We start from the raw sequence: 18616 nt of genomic DNA on the forward strand, positions 1-18616 counted from the left end.
GAGTGTCAGCATGTGTGACTCGCACAGGCACTGGTGTCACTGGCTGCTCGGACCCTGCGGCGGGTGCTGGCCTGCCGTTCGAGCCGCCCCTGGTTTGAGCGGAGGCCGACCCAGGCCCTGGACCTAGCTGCCAGCAGGCAGGAAGTCACGGGGAAGGAGGTCGTGCCGGCCTTTGCCCAGAGGACGCGGCAGCCACGTGCTGACCGTGGGCCTCTCCAGGGACAGGCCCTGTGGTCCCCGTCCGTCACGGTACAAGAGAAGGGACGGATCGCACCTCTGCGGGCCCGAGACCCCAGGGCGACATCAGGTACAGACACAGGCAGTGTCTGGGCTGTCACCTCCGGGCCCTCCAACTGTTTGTAAAGGCAAGGGAGTGAGGATTCTGGAGCCAGGCTGATGGCGACTTGGCGAGGTGGAGGGTGTGCGCCTCTTACACAGCCTTGAGATCGAGTCCGCACTCTGTGCACTTTGCTTGTTTCAAGTGCACGCACGGTTCAGCGGCTCTTAGCACACGCAGGACTGGGGGTGCAGCAGCGCGACCTGGCCCCTGCCTCGCCTCCGTGTGGCCTGGGTCCCCCGTCCCCGCTGCTCAGGGCGCTGCAGCCCCCGGCCTCCCCCTCGGGTCTGGGCGCCAGCGGCCCCTGCGCAGGCCCACGCTGCTCGCTCACCAGGCACGCGGTGACCCGTGAAGGCTGTCGGGTGCAAGTAAGGAAAGCGGAGGTGATCGTGCGGGGGGTGCAGGGGCAGGGCTGGTCCACTCACGCCCGGGGAGCAGCCAGCCCAAGGAGGCCTCAGATGTCTACGGATTTCAGTGTAAAACAGATGGGAGAAGGTGCTTTTTGGGGAAAGTTCGCATGACCTCTGGGATGGGGAAGGGAGACGCGCAAGGCAGGAATGAACTTAAAAGGAGTTTCTGAGGACGGCCTTGGGGTGGGGGGTGGTTTGGGCGGAGGGAGTGGGGTGAACCCTCAGCCCCAAGGCGGGGCAAGAGGAACAGGCAGGAACCAAGCTGTCGGGACTGGAGCCCAACGGAAGCTGCACAGCTTGCGTCCGAGACCCAGCCCTTCTTCCCAGGGCTCTCGTGCACATCTGTCTCTGAGGGTAATATCCCCGCTCCTCCTGTTTATGATTCGGTAATCGTAAAGCAAGAGAAACGGAAGCCAAGAAAAAAGAAAAAGAAGCCACGTCATTTCTTTACTACGTAAGTATCAAAAATGAGTGGGCGTCCAGCTGTGGGACATTCTGGAGAAGGCGGGACCACAGGGGCTATGGGGGGAGGGGAGGGGGGAGGAGGGTGACCAGCTGGAGCCCGGGGCATTTTTAGGGCAGCGAAGCCGCTCCGTGTGGCGCCAGGGTGGTGGGCGCCTGCCATCGTGCGCTCGTCCAGACCCACGGGACGTGCACCACCAAGGGTGACCCCGCCGTGGACTCGGGGCGATGACGACGCATCGGCTCCAGCAGGTGCACCGGCTGGTGGGGGTGTGGATCGCGGGGGAGGCTGTGGGGGGGCAGGGGGCGTGGGGCATCCCCGTGCCTCCCTCAGGTTTGCTGTGAGCCTAGATCTGCTCTCAAAATACTCTGGAGAAAAAAATGAATGAACGTTGGACACAATAGAAAAGCCGGAGCCGATAGGTCAGGGGCACCCACAGCATATAAGCTGTTTTTTCCCGTCGTCCTCATCCGCCAAGAGCATCTCCAGGCTGCTTTCTAAAAAGCTGCGTGAGAGAAACCCGGCGGGTGAGGCGCCCGGAGGAGGGGACCCCAGGGGCACGCGAGGCCCTCTCACCCGGCCAGGTGGCCACCATCTACACCTGAACCGGGCCCTCTGGGCGTTGCCGCGGGGCTCGGGGCGCTTGCCTTGGCCAAGCCGGCCGCCCAGCAGTGAGCCGGGGCGCCCGCTCCAAACTTGCTCTCTTCCTCCCGGCAGGGGCAGGGGTCTTCGGGGCCGTACTTTGAAATCGTAAATATCCTGCCCATCCATTGTTTTTAGCATCTGTGTTAGGGTTCTCGAGAGAAAGAGGACCGATAGGACATGGGGAGACATGTACCTATATTCCAATATCTGCCCCTTTTTCGTACGAGAAGATATAGATGTGTTTATGTCAGACAGAATCTGCCCTTCTGTGACTGGCTTATTTCACTGAGCACAATGTCCCCGGGTTTATCCGTGTCGTGACAGGTCTCAGAACGTCCTTCCTTTTTCAGGCTAATATTCTGATGTATGGATGGGCCACATTTTGTCCGTCCATCCATCCATCCATCGACCCATCAGTGGGCATTTGGGTTCTTTCCACCTTTCGGCTGTTGTGAATAATGCCAAGAATGGGGTACAAATATCTCTCGAGACCCAATTTTAAGTTCTTTTGTGTTTCTGCACCCAGAGGTGGACTTGCTGGGTCGTGTGCAAATTCTGTTTTTTGGGTTTTGAAGACCCACCCTGCTGCTCCTTGCAGCTGCCTTTTCTTCTTTTATTTTATTTTTATTTATTTATTTTTTTAAAGCAGGATTTTATCAACGTTTATTTATTTTTGGGACAGAGAGAGACAGAGCATGAACGGGGGAGGGGCAGAGAGAGAGGGAGACACAGAATCGGAAATGGGGGAGGGGCAGAGAGAGAGGGAGACACAGAATCAGAAACAGGCTCCAGGCTCTGAGCCATCAGCCCAGAGCCCGACGCGGGGCTCGAACTCACGGACAGCGAGATCGTGACCTGGCTGAAGTCGGACGCTTAACCGACTGCGCCACCCAGGCGCCCCTAACGTTTATTTATTTTTGAGAGACAGAGCATGAGCATGAGCAAGGGAGGGGACAGAGAGAGGGGGAGTCACAGCTTCCAAAGCAGGCTCCAGGCTCCGAGCTGTCAGCATGGAGCCCAATGCGGGGCTCGAACTCACGAACCACGAGATGATGACCTGAGCCGAAGTCGGACGCCCAACCGACTGCGCCACCCAGGCGCCCCATCTTCTTTTATTTTTTAATACTAGGCAATTTTACTTATTTATTTTAATGCTTGCTCATTTTTTAAGAGACAGAAACAGAGTGTGAGCGGGGGAGGGACAGAGAGAGAGGGAGACACGGAATCCGAAGCGGGCTCCGGGATCCGAGCCGTCAGCACAGAGCCCGACGCGGGGCTCGAACCCACGAACCGCGAGACCGTGACTCGAGCCGGAGTCGGACGCTCAACCGACTGAGCCGCCCCAGCGCCCCTGCCGTTTCATTTTGAAAGCAGTGTTTTTTGAAAAGCCACATTTTCAGTTTTGAAAAAGTTCAACTTACCATTTTTTTTTGCTTTATGGTCTGTGCCTTTCGCGTATTTTTAAATATGTGTCTGTTACTGACTCCCTGTTTATTCCTGTTGTAGTCAGAGGGTACGCTCTGTGGGATTTCTGTCCTTTTAGGAGTGTTAGATTGTGACCTCGCGTGCGGTCTGTGCTGAAGAATGTTCCAGGGGCACCGGACAGCGCGTTCCACTGTGGCCGCCCTGTCGATCGGGTTTTGAAAGCAGCTGATGGGCTGTCTGTGCGCTGCATCGGCGTTGAGGCGTGAGGTCTACAGGCTGAGGGGTGCGGAGACCTGCGGGTAAGGTAGTAGGTCTGGCTGTTCTGTGACCTCTGTACCTCACAGGTTTTGAAGCCCTGATACTGGGACCTGGCTTATCCTGGGAAGGTGCTTGCTTGCTCCCTGGTAACGCTCCCTGCTCTGAAGCCTCCTTAGATGCTGACGTATCTACTTGAGCTTTTCTTCTTTTCCCGCCGCGGTAAACAGTGTATTTTCCTACCTCAGTTGCTCACGGGAGGGGGCGGGGAATAAAACGTCATTAGGGGGAAGCACAGAGGAGCTACTCACTGAGATGAGGAAAATTCGCAGCGGCTGCGTTTGTGAGGCAGGCATGCCGGGCAAGTTCACCAAAGCAAAGCAGTTCTTAGCAGGACAAACTAAGGGGGGAGGAGTACAGATGTGTTGATAATGTCTTTTATCTTTTTTTAATTTTTTTAAGGTTTATTCATTTTTCAGAGACAGAGTGTGAGCGGGGGAGGGGCAGAGACAGAGGGAGTCACAGAATCCGAAGCGGGCTCCAGGCTCCGAGCTGTCAGCACAGAGCCCGACCTGGGATTCAAACTCACGGATGGTGAGATCATGATCTGAGCTGATGTCGGACGCTTAACCAACTGGGCCACTCAGGTGCCCCTATAATTTCTTTTAAGTTTATTTATTTTGAGAGAGAGAGAGAGAGAGAGAGAGAGAGCACGCAAGCGAGCACTGGAGGGGCAGAGAGACAGGGAGACAGAATTCCAGGCAGGCTCCGCAGGCACGGGGCTCGAACACACGCACCGTGAGATCGTGACCCGAGCTAACGTCGGACACTTAACCGAGCCACCCAGGCTCCCCTAGATTTGTTGTTTTTTTTTTAAATAGCATTCCTGAACAAACCTGTGAGAAAATCAAAGGAAACTAATTACAGCGAGCATCTTTAACGAGATGAGCAAAACCACACAGATTGGGTCTCAAGGACACTGACGTTCAAACCGATGGATCTGCTCACCTGCCCCCCCGCCCCCCCCCTCCCCCGCGTGCCTTCTGCCAGCTGGGTCCACCGGGTGTGACGGTGTGTGCAGGTCACTTGGGAGTCGTCTCGCTGGCGCTGCCCCAGGTGCCTCGGCTCCCTCCCCACTCGCCCGGGCTTCTCCAGGTGTCTCTGTGTGTTGACAAGGTGCAAGCGGGCTGGCCGAGGGTGCGTCCCGTGGCGCTGTGTGAGGCGGGGGTCACCGGCTGGCACTTGCCGGGGACCCTGCAGTGGCGGGTGCGACGTGGAGGACCTCCCCCTTTCTAGGCCCGGCTGGGGCAAAGCCCCCCGTTCGCTCGCCAGCAGCCCGCTGGGGTGCAGGTGTCTGGACGGTTGTCTGTCCAGCCGTCTCTTCCTGCAAGAGGTGAAAACTGTCACGGAAAGCTTCCCCTTGAGCCCTGGGCCCCACGCTTCACCTGCCTGAGGGCCTTGGCGGAGCTCCTGCCCTGCGGGCTCCCAGACGGGGACCCTTGCTGCTCCTGGGTGTCCCTGTCCCCACGAAGGCCCTCCTGTCACCCAGCCCGTGCGCACTTCCCCGGAGGAGGGCCTTCCCACACTCTCTGCCAGAGCACAGGACGCATTCTGCAAACCAACGACGCACAAAAGGCCCAGAGCCCAAAGCTCTACGGGCAGCGGGCCGGGAGGGGAGGCCCCGGCGTCTCACACGGCGCAGGTGCAGGCATGGTGCCCCGGCCCCACCCGAGCCCCCTCGCGGTCCGGACGACGGCCCGCTTCCCTGGCCACCCTGGTGTCCGTCGAGGCTGCTGCAGGGCCTGAGGGGGCCCCAGACCCAGGCTCTGAGTGGCTGGTGTCCGGGCCCGTCTCGGGCACACACGTTGCAACCTCTCCGTGAGCCTCAGTTTTCTCATCTGTAAAATGGGAAGAGGGCATGCCCAGGATTGACGTGAGCCTGAGGGGAAAGACTGGACGCAAGGACACTTGACGGGCCACCAGCTTGCATCAGCATGGTAGGCTGCTCCCGTGAGCACTGGCCACAGCAAAGGAGGGCGGGTAGGCCGGGGCATTCCCCGGGTAAGCCTCTCCCTTCTGGAGCTTTGCTCCTGGCTCAAATGAGGAGTTCTGTTTCCGCCTTCCGGTCAGAAAACCGTTTAGGTCCCCTGTGGCATTTCTTTCTTTTTTTTTTTTTTTTTTTTAAATTTTTTTTTAACGTTTATTTATTTTTGAGACAGAGCATGAACGGGGGAGGGTCAGAGAGAGGGAGACACAGAATCTGAAACAGGCTGCAGGCTCTGAGCTGTCAGCACAGAGCCCGACGCGGGGCTTGAACTCACGAACTGTAAGATCACGACCTGAGCCGAAGTCGGCTGCTTAACCGACTGAGCCACCCAGGTGCCCCCCTGTGGCATTTCTAACAAGCTTCCCTCAAAGTCTGGTCTGACAGGCGCTCTGGCATCACAAGTTCAAAGGACTCTGGCAAAGCTGTGTTCCACATCTCCTTAGAGCTGCCCGGTGACATTAGCACATTGAAGGCTCTGATAAGTCCTGTAATAAGGAAGTCGGTATAAAGTGGAGTTGCCAAGTGTTCCCTGCACTTATTGGACGGCAGGACCTCTTTTGTGAACATCTGTGGACAGTACGTGGAATGAATGCCTGAAAATACTGTGCGTCTTCACCCTGGGAGAAGAGGGGGCAAATCACTTGAAAGGCTACTGGGCCTCACATCCCCGTCTGCACCTCCCGCTGAGTCCGTCACAGACTTGTCTGTTAGAAATAGGCTGCACGGAGGAAAGTGACCCGACTCCTGCTTCCGGGTGAGTCGTGGCCTTGGCAGTCTGAGCGTGCGGTGGAGCCCGGCGAGAGCCGTCGGCAGCCTGGGACATCTCGCCTGGCGAGGCCTCTGTGGCCTGTCTGTGGGGTCTCCTGGTGAGGGCTGCTGAGTGGTGGGCGAGCTGGCAGCTGAATGCCAGGAAGGCTGAGGGCTGCGCAGAGGGGGCACGGGAGGGGGATTGTGGGAGCCGTCCTGGCGGCGGCTGCAGCGGCAGCGGGGTGTGGGGGGCTCGGCTGAAAACGGGGGCTTGGCCCCACTCGGCTCCTCTCGGACCCCGGCCTGCAGGGTCCTGGCTTCCTCTTCAAATGGGGCTTTTAATTCCTGTGCCAAAGGTCAAGTGAGAGGCCATCCCCTTAAGCATGGAGAGAATTACGAAACCGTGTCAACCTGTGAGGACATTTATCTTCTCGGAGAAAGTCGACGGCCTAAAAAGTCACTTTAAATGTGGCTGAGGCTGGCTGCCTCCCCTTGGAGTTTCCATCAGTGACAACTCCCCGATGGGACAGGAGGCAGGCAGCAGGGCCAGCAGGCTAACTCCGCCCACCAAGCCTGGAGCGCCCTGGCCTAGCCTGCGGTCCAGATTCCGTCCAGTCTGCAGAACTCTACACGCTGTTGTGTCTCCCCTGGGTGATGCTGTGGCCACAGAGCGTGGCACGTGTGTCACAAGAAGCCTGCAGCCCTCCCCCTATCTTGGGGAAGCCAGGCCCCAAGGCCCAGCCCCACGGGGGTGAAGGGAGGGGAGCCCCTCCTCTGGCTTCACCCGAGCAGGGCCACATTATTCAAAGGCCCTTCCTCCAAAAAGCAAAACAAAATAAATACCACATTTTTATGGCAGCGTTGGTCTAAAGACAAATAGATTAATACTATATATCACAATTTATTTTTTATTTTTTTAAATTTACACCCAAATTAGTCAGCATATAGTGCAACAATGATTTCAGGAGTAGATTCCTTAGTGCCCCTTCCCCATTTAGCCCATCCCCCCTCCCACAACCCCTCCAGTAACCCTCCGTTTGTTCTCCATATTTATGAGTCTCTTCTGTTTTGTCCCCCTCCCTGTTTTTTATTAGTTTTGTTTCCCTTCCCTTATGTTCATCTGTTTTGTCTCTTAAAGTCCTCATGAGTGAAGTCATATGATTTTTGTCTTTCTCTGACTAATTTCACTAGCATAATACCCTCCAGTTCCATCCACGTAGTTGCAAATGGCAAGATTTCATTCTTTTTGATCACCGAGTAATACTCTGTTGTATATATATATATACACCACATTTTTTTTTTAATTTTTTTTTTCAACGTTTATTTATTTTTTTGGGGCAGAGACAGAGACAGAGCATGAACGGGGGAGGGGCAGAGAGAGAGGGAGACACAGAATCGGAAACAGGCTCCAGGCTCCGAGCCATCAGCCCAGAGCCCAACGCGGGGCTCGAACTCACGGACCACGAGATCGTGACCTGGCTGAAGTCGGACGCTTAACTGACTGCGCCACCCAGGCGCCCCTACACCACATTTTCTTTATCCATTCATCCGTCGATGGACAGTTGGGCTCTTTCCATAATTTGGCTATTGTTGATAGTACTGCTATAAACGTGGGGGTGCATGTGTCGCTTCAAAATGGCACACCTGTATCCCTTGGATAAATGCCTAGTAGTGCAATTGCTGGGTCGTCGGGTAGTTCTATTTTTAGTTTTTTGAGGACCTTCCATACTGTTTTCCAGAGGGGCTGCACCAGCTTGCATTCCTACCAACAATGCACGCAATTTTTTCTTTGACCTAAAGTTTCAGTTTTCTCGGGACTTCCCTTTGCTCCCAGCTCAGTCTACTCATCTGTAACACGGGGACGATCTAATACCGTCCCGTGGCTAATGCCTAGTGGGAGCCTGACAGGTGACTGCCATGACACAAAACCCACGGCCCATGGGAACACGCATCCCATCGCGTTGGACTCCCACACGTGGGCACCAAGACCCAGTGGTGACCTCCAGGCTGCCACTCCGTCCCAACTTTGTCCCTGGCTGCAGGAGTTTTACGTGAGATCACCAAGCCGGTGAGAGACATTAATGTGGCACAGACTGTCTTGTTCCACTGGAAGCCTTTAGGGTTTATCCAGATAAGGGCTGAGAGGGGCAGCCTTTTCGATAAACACAAAGGTGCCCTCGGTGACTCGAGGTGGTCGTCAGGGGTCAGGGCGAGCTAAGACCTCTCCCGGCACAGGGGCCCTCAGGTATCTGAGCCCTGCTCTGGCCTGGGTCATTCAGCCACTGGCCCTTGGCCACCCTGGCTGGTGCTGACTGAGTCTCGGAGGGCCAAGAAGGACAGCAGTGAAGACCTGTGGCTTTGCAGGCCTGCCAGTGGAGATGGCCTGGGCACCTGCGTGCCAGCACCTACCCCCACGGCCCTCAGGTGTCGCCGGTGCTGCCCCTGCACCAGCCACACGGGCACTCCTGCTCTTCCAGATGGCCACAGGCTGCATCTTTCCCAGCCTGGCAGCAGCCGGCTTGGCCCCAGAGCCTGTACAGGCCAGGCCCTGCCTCACCAGGCCCAGAACCCGCCTCGCCAGGCCCAGAACCCGCACCTCCCCTTGCCCAATCCCATGCTGCTGGGAGGTTCACGCTTCCACCTCCTTTGGGGACTTCCTAAATGCTGCTCCCTCTTCTGTCCTGTTGATGCCTTCTACCAGGGGCCTCCTGCATCTGTCTGGCCTCAGGGCCTGCACAGGGCCCGGCCAGTGGAGCCCCCTCCTCAATTCCGCCCCTGCCCCCAGGCCGGGGTGAGCACACCAGTGGCAGGCGGGCAGCTTCCTCTCCTCTCCTCCTCACCAGCCCCAGGTTAAGCTCTGGACCACTTGGTCCCAAAGGCCTCTCCCAGGCCTAGTGACTCCTCCCGGCTGAGGAGTGTCCTTCCGCCTGTGCCCTTTGAATGAAACCCACAGAGGCATCGCCTATGCAGAAGGGCAGGAGCTCCTGGCCGCCCCTGAAGCTTGATACAGCGCCTGCTATGGGGCCCTGGGGCAGTCAGGGGCCACCTCCGACCAGGCAGGGACCCCTTCTGGGAGGGTAGGCGTTGGCTGGCCGCCCAGCCTCACATCCTAGAAACCCCCAGGGGTCCAGACACAGCGGGCCATTGTGCTCAGGCTGGCGGGAGCCCCGCTTCTCTCTGCCGCTCACACGGGGCAAATCTGGACGAGACCCGAGAGGGCCAGCGCCTTGCCCAAGGTCACACCGCGGGTCGCAGGCAGGGCAGGGATGGGTACTCAGGCTGCGGCCTCGGCGGCGTACGGTCCGGGAGTGGGGACCCCAAATGGCCAGATTGACGGCGGGGTCAGACCCTTCCCGCTGGCCCTGATCGAGCGCCCCCTCCTCCGCCGCCGCAGGTCGCCACCGCCGCCAGGCTTCGCGGCCGCGTCCGGCGACCTCACCTGCAGCTCAAGCTGGCGAGCGCGCGGTGGGCGGGGCTCCGATCTGAGGGCGGGGCCAGGGTGGTGTCCTTGCCGGCGGCGGGCGGAGCTGAGGGCGGGGCTCCGGGAGGCCGCTCCCGCCCTCCTCGCAGGTCCGCCCTGACATTGCGTGCAGGCCCCGCCCCCCGGGCGCGCGGCGGAGGCCGCGGCAGCGGCAGCGGCGGCCAATGAGATGGGCAGGAGGGGCGGGGCGCCGGTCGCGCGGGTGTTCCGGCGGGGCTGAGGCGCTGGGTTCCCTGCCGGAGGAGCGAGGCGGGCGAGGCTCCTACCGGGTGTGCGCGCCCGCGCGTGAACTCGCGCCCCGCGGTCCCCGCCGCTGTCAGCGCGCAGATCCCGGCCGGCGCGGCCCCGTGCTTTCCCAGATCCGCGTCAGCGTCGAGCGCTTTCGCGGCTGGACTCGGAGAGCGAGGCGGGCGGTCTGCGAGAGCGCGGGGCCTCCGGGACTCGCGACCCGGCGTGGGGTCTCCTGCCTTGCGCACGGGCCCTCAGGCCAACCCGGGTCCCCCGCGCCCCTCCCCCACCCCGCCCTCCGGCTGTCAGGGGCCGCGCTGCCTCTTGCGGACCGGACACGCGCGGCTCCGGAGGGTCCTGCGCCCCGGGGCTGGTCGTCTTGTAGCGAGAGGGAGCAGGAAGGTGGACGTGCCAACCCGTGAAGGGAGGGGACCCCGGGGGCCTGGACGGCCACCCGAGCGGATCCCAAAGCCGCCTGCCCTGCGTAGACTGGCCAGGTGTGAGTCCGGAGGCTGCGCGGTGAGAGCAGGGCGCCTGGACGGGTCACTGTGCTGCCGGGCCCTACCTGTGCCCCCCCCCCCCGCCCCCATCACGTCTCCAGCGGGGCTTCGGGAGCTTTTGCATTTCATGGGGTGCCTCTGCTTGGTCCCAAAGCCGCCCCCACGTTACATACTTCTGGATTTTCTTTCTGAAACTCAAACTCGACCCGAACCCTCCCTTACGTTTAGAGAGGTCTCTGGGCACCAAGAGCTTTTGAAGATGGGTTAGTTTGGGTTCATTCCACCACGTTAAGGGATTTGAGCTCATACATTCTGCTTCTTCAGACAGTCAGCTGTCACCTCACGGCCTCTTGAGTGTGTCCCTGATCAAAGCAGGTCCAGGAAGGGAAGTGAAATTGCCCTGAAAGAGAAATAAAAGTAGAAATTGTTTAGAAACAGTGGCTTAAAAGAAAATTGAGGCAGTTTGTGCAGGAATTCTAGACAGTGATTCTTGCAGACAATCCTCCTACTTCCAGTCTTCATATTATTTCCCAGGTCTGGTGCCATCGTCCACCTCCTAAGTCCCCTTTGTGCTGTGAGCAGTGGTGGGGTCAGTTGTGGCGCCCTCCCGTGGTTTGAATGATTCCCCTGGCTTTCCTCGCTGCCCCATGAGCTTAGAACTTGGTTCCGAAGTTCTGTCCCTCTGTCGTGCCCTGGGATGGCACTTTGAGGGTCATACTGCTGGGGGGGCAGCGTGTGGGGGGAATGGGAGCCGTCCAAACGATTCTGCCCTTTGGATGGATCGCTATATTTTCTTGGCTTGCGTTGGATTTGGGCACCATGGAAAAGAGAACGGTTCTCACTGTTACTGGAAACATGTAATGGAGAAAACACCAAGGTTATTGTCATAGATTTTTTTAAGTGGATCTATTGGGACCTTTCTTAGTTACACAAGGAGATTGTCATCCTTTTACTGGTAGATAAAGGGACCAGGAGAACACTTAGAGATAGTTTTCACAGGTGCCTTGCAAAATTCTAAAACAACTTTTTTTTTTTTTTAAGTAGGCTTCATGCCCAGGGCAGAGCCCAATGCAGGGCTTGAACTCATGACCCTGAGATCAAGACCTGAGTTGAGATCAAGAGACGGACACTTAATTGATGGAGCCACACAGGTGCCCCGAAAACAACTTTTTTAAAAAACAGCAAATTGAAATTTTTATATACACCCTTTTGGCTTTTTCTGAAGTGATATTTCCCGAAGGAAAGTTGAGTTTCACAGTCTTTTGAGCATTTGTTTTAAGTGGCCATATTTAAGTGTGTCCCAGGGACCTGGGCATTTTCACATGTGTTATGTCATTTAATTCCTTGTGGCCTCATCAAGCGGGTGATTCTTTACTGTTTTCAGTGCAGAAAAGTAGACCCAGAGAGGTGGAGTCACCTGCTTAGGAGATCCCAGCGAGTCTGAACATGGTCTTTCTTCCAGCCAACTGGAGCCCTCCTTATGGCCTAGCTCTCAGAATGAAGTTACTTGCTGTGGCTTTTCTTCTTCCACGTGGGACAGTTCCCACCTATTGGTAGACAGGGGACAATGGTAATCTCTATTTTAGGATGTGAGTTTTCTTTCCTTTGTTGATTTGCAAAGGTATCACTTCAAAGACGTTTTCGTGCACCTTTAAGTTATGCGTTCGGCTGTCCAGACCCTCTTGTGGCTGTTAATGTTAGCAAGGTGTCGCTTCTTTAGGACGGATGACTTTTTTCTCTCTCTGCTTTGAAGTCTTTACAAAAAGATTTCAATGGTCTTGCACAGTTTATCAACACCACCAGCTTTGTGGCACCAACACAGAGCTTTAGCCGAGGCTTTTCTAGGAGCCGCTGATATGACATCCAGATGTGTCCGTTCAGGAAGGCGCTGAGCCCCTGGGACGGAGCCGTGCCCCTCTGCTCCACCGATGGCGACAGCTGTGATTTCGCGGTCCGCAGTAACCGCCTGCGTGGCTTATCCCCCCGCAGCGTGAGTGTGAACACATTCCTCACCCCTTCCTGCCTAGCATCTGTGTGACGCAGGAGTGAGGCTTAGGTCTGGCTCCAAACTTTGGCTCCATTCGCTTTGTTAAGTGTCACTGCTTTACCTATTTTCGCAGCGTTACCAAAGCCTCCAGAGTCGGTGGCTTCAAACAACAGTAATCGTTCATTATTGCTCGTGGTGTCAGGGACCCAGAATTCCCAGGCAACTTGTCTGGCAGCCTCTGCTCGGGTTGGTCGGTGGGGGGCTGGGGCTGGAGCATCCCTTGAGGGTGTCCCCGCTCCCGTGGGTACCTGGGGACCAGCGCTGGGAGCAGCGGGGGCCCCGGGCTCTCTATCTCCCCAGAGTGGTGGCTTTGGGGCGTGTCCTGTAAGAGAGCCTGGCAGTCGTAGCGCCTTTCCCACTTTGGCCTTGGAAGTCGCCTCACCTCTGTCCATGTTCAAGGGGCCATGTTCAAGGTGAACTGCCTCTTGTGGGAGCCGGGCGGAAGGCTCTGCAGCTGCCTGGGCTCAGACCACACACGGCTGCTTTCCCGCCAGACCGCGAGGTTGCTCGTGTGCTCTCTGAGAGAAAACTCGAGACCTGGGCCTGGATCTGCTGTGTGAGCGGTGAGCTCCTGAGTCTGCAGGGTGCTCCTTTAGGAATGCATGCCGCCGAACAGTATCGGTGGGCTTGACTGTTGTCTTTTTCTTTTTTTTTTTTTTAACGTTTATTTATTTTTGAGACAGAGAGAGACAGAGCATGAATGGGGGAGGGCCAGAGAGAGGGAGACACAGAATCTGAAACATGCTCCAGGCTCTGAGCTGTCAGCCCAGAGCCTGACGCGGGGCTCGAACTCACGGACCGCGAGATCATGGCCTGAGCCGAAGTCGGCCGCTTAACCGACTGAGCCACCCAGGCGCCCCAGACTGTTGTCTTTTTCTGTGTAAACCCACCCTGGGCACCTGGTGATTTGGGGTTGTAGAATGGGCCCGGCCCTAGCCTTTCATTACTGGGGATGGTTGCTGACCTTGAACTCTGGGGCGGGCTCCGGGCACAACAGGCTAGGCAGGTACTTCAGCTGTTCTCTGATTTTGTGCTTTGGAAACCAGCCTGGAGGAGCTGGGGTGGGCCGTCCAGAGCCCGGACTTGAGCTCAGGTGTCTGACTTGCAGCCAGTGAGGGGGTCCAGGTGGGGTGCCGGCTAGGCCTCTGCCTGGGACTCAGGAGGCAGAGAGGGGCTTGGTCCGTCCGCCAGGCTCCCGCTGCTGGGGGCCACCTGGAGGGGACTGCGGCCGTGTGAAGCCCCCTGCGGGGAGGCAGTCCCCTCTCCCTCTCCGCGTGAGTGGAGAGCCAAGGTGACAGGCACGGAGGAAGCCTCCACCCTGATCTCAGAGACCAGAACAAGCAGAGAGGATGGGGGAGCTGAGCCGGTGCAGCAGTAGCTGCTGAGGGACGGGGTGTGGGTGTCCCTGCATCCAGGTGCCCTGCTCAGGAAGCTGCCACCCACACCTGAGCGGGGCTGGGGGTCCAGAAGGGCTGAAGGGTGGCCCCAGGCCTCTGACCAAACGAAGCGTGTTGGTCGAGTTTCATCGTTCTTTGGAGGCGTTTGGGCAGGGGTTTGTACGGGGCAGGGACTGTGTGTGAGGAAAGCGGGGTTATTAACTTTGGGGAACTGAGCTGGGAGTGACGGCCTAGTCAAGGGGTCATGTAGCCATTTGGGGCGGTTCGGACGTGTGGGACCTGGTATAGGGACGTGTTGCCAAGATCTGCACCCTCTTCTTCCTCACCGTCTGGAGAATGTTCTGGAACGTGCAGGGTACCATGGTACACGGGTTATTAGATGTCGACAGAAGTAAGTGTGGTGCTGAGGGGTGAACGCGGCCACGGAGCGGAGCTGGTGGCGCGGACCCTCCGTGGGTGAAAGAAACGGCGGGATTGGTGTTTAGACCGCGCGTTGCCATGGTAAAACATCTGTGGCTTATTAGCAGCTGAACTGTGTCACCTAAGGGTCCAGATATTGACGCCCTCACTCCAGTGTCTCAGAGTGTGACCTTGCTGGGAAATGGAGCGCCGCACCAAACGTGGGATGAGGAGGAGCCGGTACTGGATGGGGCGGGGCCTTAGAGAAAGGGATGTGGCCACAGACACAGGGTCCTGCCCCCACTGGCCCTGGAGCCGCCAGAAACCCCCGGAGGGCGGGGGTCACGGCCTCCCAGCGTCTTCGCAGGGAGCGTGGTCCTGCCCACGCCTCGACCCCCACGCTTGTGGCCTCCGCGCCGCGACATCGAAGCTCTCCGCTGTGCTGAGCCGCCTCCTCCGTGGCCCTCCGATACGACGTCCCCAGGGCACTCGTGTACCTTTGCAAATGCTGCCTCTGACTCTGTTAATCAACTGAAACGGACAAACAGAAATAGAGCCCGCTCGGGTGCCCTTTTCGGAGGTAGCTTCCCAGAGAATGAGAGCGGCCGCAGAAGAGAGCTAAGGAGTCCCAGTGCACGCGGGGGGGCTGGCGTCTGCACCCGGGCCGAGTCCGCGGAGAGGGCGCGTCCCACAGCACCTCGTGTGCAGCGACGGAGGGAGGAGCCGGGTGTGTAGATGTCGCGCTGCGGGCCAGCCTGAGGATCGTGGCCTCTGCCCTCCGGCCACGGAGGGGGTTTCTGGGGCTTGGGGCTCCGGCTTGCTTCCTTTTGGGCTGGCTGGGGGGCGCCAAGTGCCGGGAAGGGACAGCCCGGCCCCCGGAGGTGGGGTGCAGTGGGCGCGGTGGGGGACCCCAAGCAGTGGTCTGCTTGCACAGAAGGACCGGCGCGTCTAAGGCGGGTGCTGTGTGGCTGCAGGGGTGAGACGGTTAAGGGAGGACGTGGGGTCACAAAGGACGGCTCCCAGCACGCGGAGCCACAGCGGGTGTCGGAGCTCACCAGGAGCCCAGACACGCGTCCTGCGTCGGTCCTCGTAGCTCTCGGGCTGGAGCCCCATGCCCGCGCTTCACCCCCGTCTGTCCGTGAGCCGGCTGGTTCTCTCACCGGCGCCCGCTGTGTGGACCCCGAGCCGAGTCTGGGCTTTGCCTCCCCCTTCCTGGCACCTCCCGGTCAGCGTCGGTCTCGGCTTCCTCGTCTGAGCCTCTCTGAGCCCCCGAAACTGGCCGCCCTGCTGCTTGCTTCCTTCTCCACACCTGCCTCCGGCGGTCATTGTTTGTCTCGTGCCTTTCCCGAGGGCAGCGCACGTGTCCACAAGGCCAGGTCGCCGTCCTGAGCTGCGCTGTCCCTGGCTTTTCCCGCGGACCGTGACTGCATCACGCGTTATGACCATGACATCCCCTCCTGATGGTTTGATTTCTTTCTCTTTTAATTTTTTTAATGTTTATTTATTTTTGAGAGAGACCGAGCACAAGTGGGGGAGGGGCAGAGAGAGAGGGAGACACAGAATCCGAAGCAGGCTCCAGGCTCCGAGCTGTCAGCACAGAGCCCGACGCGGGGCTCGAACTCACGGACCGCGAGATCATGACCTGAGCGGAAGTTGGACGTTTAACTGACTGAGCCACCCGGGCGCCCTGAGGGTTTTCTTTTTCTTTCTGTGTGGACGTGTGGTGGGCCTGGTGGCCTTTCTGGAAATGGCTGTCCTTCGTCCACCATCGGTCAGCAGGTTTCCCACTCTCACTTCAGCCCCAGGTGGGGAGGCCAAGGCTTACACGGAGGAGCTGGCCTGCCCAAGTCCCTGGGGAGCACTGTGGGGACACCGTGGGGGACTGTGGGGGGCCTGAAGGTCCGTGGGAGTGCCGTGGGGGGGCTGTGGGTCTGTGGGGTGCCATGAGGGGCAGTGGTGGGGGCTGCAGTTCCGTGGGGGTACTGTGGGGGATGGTGGGGGCCATGGGGGGACTATGGGGGGGTGGTGTGAGCCGTGAGGGGACTGTCGGGAGAACATGGGAGGGCCGTGGGGGGCCGTGGGGGGACTGTGTGAGAGCTGTGGGGGGACTGTGGGGGATGGTGGGGGCTGTGGGTAGACCGAGGGTGACCACGGGGGCCCCTGGGGGGACTGCGGGGGTGCTGCTGGTCTGTGGGGAGGATTTGCAGCTGCTGAGAGACAAGTACGGATCCCTGATGGTGTGAGTGGCTTGTGTGTTGACGGAGTTTCCTGGTCGTTTCGGGGCTGCTTCCTCATCGTGGGTCTGACCGTGTCTCAGGCTTGGAGAACTCCGGTCACCTGGTCCGCTCGCCTGGGCCAGGTCCCACCAGCTTCACGCAGCCCCGCTGGGGGGCCGAGGCCCCGGGGCGGCCGTCTGTCTCTGCCCAGCCGGACTGCTGACGAGTGTCTTCTTTCTGAGTCACGAGGTAACTTTGTCCCTTGTGGGAAGCAACCGGAGATTTCCTTCTGATTGTATCTCTGTTTGGAAGTCACAGGACGTGACCCCTTAGGAAGCTGGGCATAATCGAGGTTACGTGCTGGTGCAGGTTGAAAGGCAACCAAAGCAGAAAGTCAGAAAAAATCGAGCGGCGCTGCTCCCGGACCCCCGCAAGATGGTTCTGTGTCCCCACAGCATCCGGGGCTTGCCCGGGGGCCCAGCCAGATGGCGGTGGCCCGTGTGCTGCCCCCAGGTTGCGGGCGCGGCACCCCTGGGGCTGGGCTGGGAGAGTCGGCGGAGGCAGAGCAGTAGAGGCTCGCCAGGGGGCCCCTCAGACTCCACGGGGCGGATCGCAGCCAGGACACGGAGCTTGGTGGCCCCGAGCCAGAGGGTGGGGCCGACCCGCCTCGCTGGCACCGGCACCTCCCAGGCCCAGCGCCCTCCGGGAACCTGGCCGTGGGCCCGTGCGTGTGGCACTGTCCACGTCTTCCCGGAAGACGTGGCCCGTGGGCTCCGCGGCCGACCTGAGCGGGGAGCGCGGGCGCGGCCGGTGCTGACCAGGGTGCCGCCACGTCCCCGCAAGGCGTGAGGCTTTGTGTCAGGCCGCGTCCCATCCCTCCTCAGTGGTCAGGGGCCTCGGCAGGGCAGAGAACCTGCCTTGTGTCCTGCTCCCCTGTCTCCTCTGTGGACGTCTTGAGTGGAGGACGGGCTGCTGGAAGTCAGGCGGCCGTGGGCACACGTGGCCCTGACGCAGGCCTGGGTGCAGTCGGCGCCTTAGGTCCCAGGATGGCGCAGGGCCACCCTCGGCACCGCTGCCAGGCGACACCGCCGCTCCTGTTGGGGCCGGATGAGCAGACGCGCCCGCCGTGCACCGTGGTGCCCCGCGGCTCCAGCGTCTGGGCTCCGGGGTCCAAGAGGTGACGCCACGGTGGTGGGAGCGCCCGCCACGGGAAAGCCCCGGTGCCAGCCTGCCCGGGGAGCACCACATTGCCAGGCCATGCCCTCCCTGGGGTCGCCCTACCTCGCCCACGGTGCCCCAGCTATCTTCTGCCGGCGGCGGCTTCCTGGCTGGCGGTGAGGGCACCTCGGCCCCCCTTGGTGACCCGTAGGGCCCTGCGCTCTGACCCCGTCACGGCACCCGGCGGAAGCGGGCGCGTCCCTGCTCTTGACCCGCAGCACCCCCTCGTCCACCCCGCAGCCGGGCCGGTGGCCGGGCTCATCCGGGCGAGGGCAGGTGACAGGAGGGCACTCGCTGGACTTTCTGCAGTGACAGAGGTGAGGCTCGTCTCCGGTGCGGTGTGCTCGCCCCACTGGCACCGCCCGCAGCTGGGGGTGAGATCCGACCGCTCGGGGCAGTTCTGTGGCCTGGGGCGCCCCCGCGGCGAGAGCTGGTGGCTCGGGGAGGTTCTGCCGTGCGATCTGACAGCCAGCCGCAGGCCGTGCTGTGGCGCTGGTTTCCTCTGGCGTGGTGGTCTCTGCCCCTCGGCAGGAGGTGGGCAGCCCGGGAGTGCGCTTTGGGCTTCGCTGGGTTGAGGTGGCTGCGTCCCCAGCACTAGCACCTGTGGCCACGCCACCTGCCGGGCCTGGCAGGGTGTGGGTCGCCCTCAGTCCCTTGTGCGTGTGCGTGCGTGTGTGTGTGCGTGCGTGTGTGTGTGTGTGTGTGTGCCTGAGCACACACCTGCTGCGTGGGCAGGTGCGCGTGTCGGGGTCCTGGTCCCACGTGTCCCTGTGGTTCTCGCGTCCCCTGCCCTCCTGGGGG

General features: G+C 59.8%; 1 protein-coding gene and 1 long non-coding RNA gene across 4 annotated transcripts in view; both read left to right on the forward strand.

The window, feature by feature from the left end:
- Positions 1 to 18616, forward strand: part of SLBP (stem-loop binding protein) — a 77436-nt gene that overhangs the window by 21376 nt on the left and 37444 nt on the right. The gene's annotated exons all lie outside the window — the stretch shown is intronic.
- Positions 5819 to 7187, forward strand: LOC109499323. The gene is made up of 2 exons (XR_002156641.2): positions 5819 to 6336; positions 6686 to 7187. It is a non-coding gene; the product is annotated as an uncharacterized LOC109499323 (long non-coding RNA).

The sequence above is a fragment of the Felis catus genome, chromosome B1 (genome assembly GCF_018350175.1).
Source record: "Felis catus isolate Fca126 chromosome B1, F.catus_Fca126_mat1.0, whole genome shotgun sequence".
Taxonomy (NCBI): Eukaryota; Metazoa; Chordata; class Mammalia; order Carnivora; family Felidae; genus Felis; species Felis catus.